Source organism: Callospermophilus lateralis, chromosome 5 (genome assembly GCF_048772815.1).
Source record: "Callospermophilus lateralis isolate mCalLat2 chromosome 5, mCalLat2.hap1, whole genome shotgun sequence".
Lineage (NCBI taxonomy): Eukaryota > Metazoa > Chordata > Mammalia > Rodentia > Sciuridae > Callospermophilus > Callospermophilus lateralis.
The window spans coordinates 44,671,210-44,673,960 of NC_135309.1; positions in this window are offsets into that span (position 1 = coordinate 44,671,210).

A 2,751-nucleotide genomic window follows, 5' to 3' on the forward strand; every position below is an offset into this window, starting at 1 on the left:
TGTCAAACCTTAGATTGGAGTGTCAAGATGGAAGAAGGAATAGTGTAAGTAATACCCAAGTGGACACAGAAAGTCAGCCAGCTACATGGAAGAAGGAGAGGTCTTGGAGGAATGTTTCAGGCAGTGGAATAGCATGGGCAAGGGCCCTGGGGAGGTAACTGCTTGGTATTCTGAGTTGCACAGGGGCGGCAGTGAGGGCAGGAGCCAGAGAGTGGGGCTTAGTCAATTTTCTATGACCAGGGGTCTTTCCTAGGAGTACAGATGAGAAAACAGGGCTAAAGAGGGCAGGGGAATGATCTCAAAGCAGCACCTTTAGCAGAAGTGGTCCCCTACTTACAGTGGAAAGAGGAAGAGCCCCAAATTATCTTCTGACTCCTAAGGGGAGAAAGCATTGGCCACTGCTTTCACAGAAAGATTTACTTTGGCCTAAATCCTATGGCTGTGGCCAAGGAAAGCATCCATGGTTAAAGTAAACCCAGAGGCCATAATAAAAAATAGGCCCTGGTATGCATGTAATCCCAGAGGCTTGGGAGGCTGAGGCAGGAGGATAGGGAGTTCAAAGCCAGCCTCAGCAACTTAGTGAGGCCCTGAGCAACTCAGCAAGACCCTGTCTGTAAATACAACATAAAAAAGAGCTGGGGATGTGGCTCAGGTTTTAAGCGCCCCTGCGTTCAATCTTAGTATCAAAAAAAAGGCTCTAAACTTTTGGGGACTGGACAATTGTCTCTATCAGGATTCTTTTATTCAACAGAGATTAAAAACAACTCAGCTGAAGAGAAAAGAAAAATGTCTTGACCCAGACAACAGGAGGGGACAAGGAGTAAACTATCAGGGTAGGGAGTCTCATGCTTGTCATAGAACGTCTCATTGCAGCCCTTTTTCTGTCCCTTGGTCTTTCTGTCCCTTTGTGATCCCCTCTTCCTCTCTTCCTTTCTCTGTCTCCTTCCTGTCTTACCTGACATGCTTCATTCTGAAACAGGCAAAGATGATCCGACCATATTTCAGTTACAAAGTTCAGATGATTATCTGAATTCTGTGTCTGACTTGGATCATAAGCCCGTCCCTGAGCCAACTACCGGGATTTCAGAGCTATCTGATGGCTCCAGATCAGTCCTACCCAAACAAGTGGATCCAGTTCAATTTCCAAGAGTGTGGGAAATGAGAGGGGGTCATTCCCTTGAGAAGTTCTGGCAGACAAAAACAGATCACCTTGTCTCCAAGGGGTGCAAAACTTGTCTCCACATGTAATGGATTGGTCCATTATTTGCGTAAACAGAAAAGAAGAAATGGTGCCCATACTTCAATCATTTATTGTTAATATTTTACTGTCTATTGTATCAATCACACATGCACTTACACACACACATATATGTGTTTTATTGTTTGGGGTTTTTTAAATATAGGAATTTAAATTCAATAATGTTCACATTTAATTTCTCCAAAGAAACTTAAATCCACGCTCCTCTCCTGAGTGATATCCCATGAAACTTTTGTTGGCCCCTGTCTACGTAAACCTCATTTGAAAACTTCCACTCTCTCCCGTTTTTCTTGATGCTTAACACTGGTTTTACTGTCCCTAGTTACATTGTCTCGTTTCTTCTATACTTAACCATAAACATGACAATGTTCATATTCCTAAATATTTTCTGTACTCATCATCTGACCCTATTTTGCAATCTTCATTTTCTAATTTAATTTGAGCCTCAAATACTTATAGCACTTTCCAGAAGTAATGGTGTTTGCACATGAATGGTAACTCTCGGCAGGACAGGAGACTCTTGGAAGTGTACCATCTTTTACCATCCAGCATCATGATGCCACTGTTCTCTAGCTTCCTCTGTTGTTGATAAGTGCAATATCAATCTGATTAATTTTCCTTTGCAAGTAAGTTTTCTGTGTGCCTAGAAACACATAAGACACTTTCTTTAATCTCAGGTTCAAAAACCTTCACCATGATATGACTGGGGTGTTTGCTTGTTTGCTTGTTTTTTGTGTAGTTTAGAATTTTGAGAAGAGAACGGGTACTGGAGATTGAACCCAGGTGCACTTTACCATTGACCTATATCCCTAGTCCTTTTTATTTTGAGGCAGCAGGGTCTTGCTCAGTTGATGAGGCTGGCCTCGAATTTGTGATCCTCCTACTTCAGCCTTTCAGATCACTGTGATTACAGCCATGGGCCACCATGCCAGGCCTGTACAGCTTAGAATTTGATTAGCCCTTTTGTTCTAAAAATGCAAGCTTTTCTGTAGCTTAGAGTTTTATAATTTCTTTCATATTTTTCTCTTGGGTCATTTACTTTAAGGATCATCTGTTATTTGTATATCAGAACTCCTAGAGCTATTCTATGTAGATCTTGTATTTGTATTGTATTTATATGTCAATTTGCTGTGTGTGTGTGTGTGTGTGTGTGTCTTCCCCCCACACTCTTTAGTGTGTGTATGTGTGAGAGATGCTTCTTTCATTTGATTTTCCAAACTACAAATTCCATTTTCTTTACTCATGATTCTCCTTTTCCAGTAGCCAAGTAAATTTTTTAAAAAAATTTCAGTCTCCAGATCAAACCTCTTAACAAATATTCAGTTTTAGAGCCCTCTTGTCCTTCTTTCTTAGAAAGACCTCCATGGAGGGATCAGTGCCTGTTGGGAATTTGGATTTCCCCCCTTAAAACAGCTTATCAAGTGTACAATGAATCAAAATGCATTCTACTGTCATATATACCTAATTAAAATAGATAAATTTTTTAAAAATGG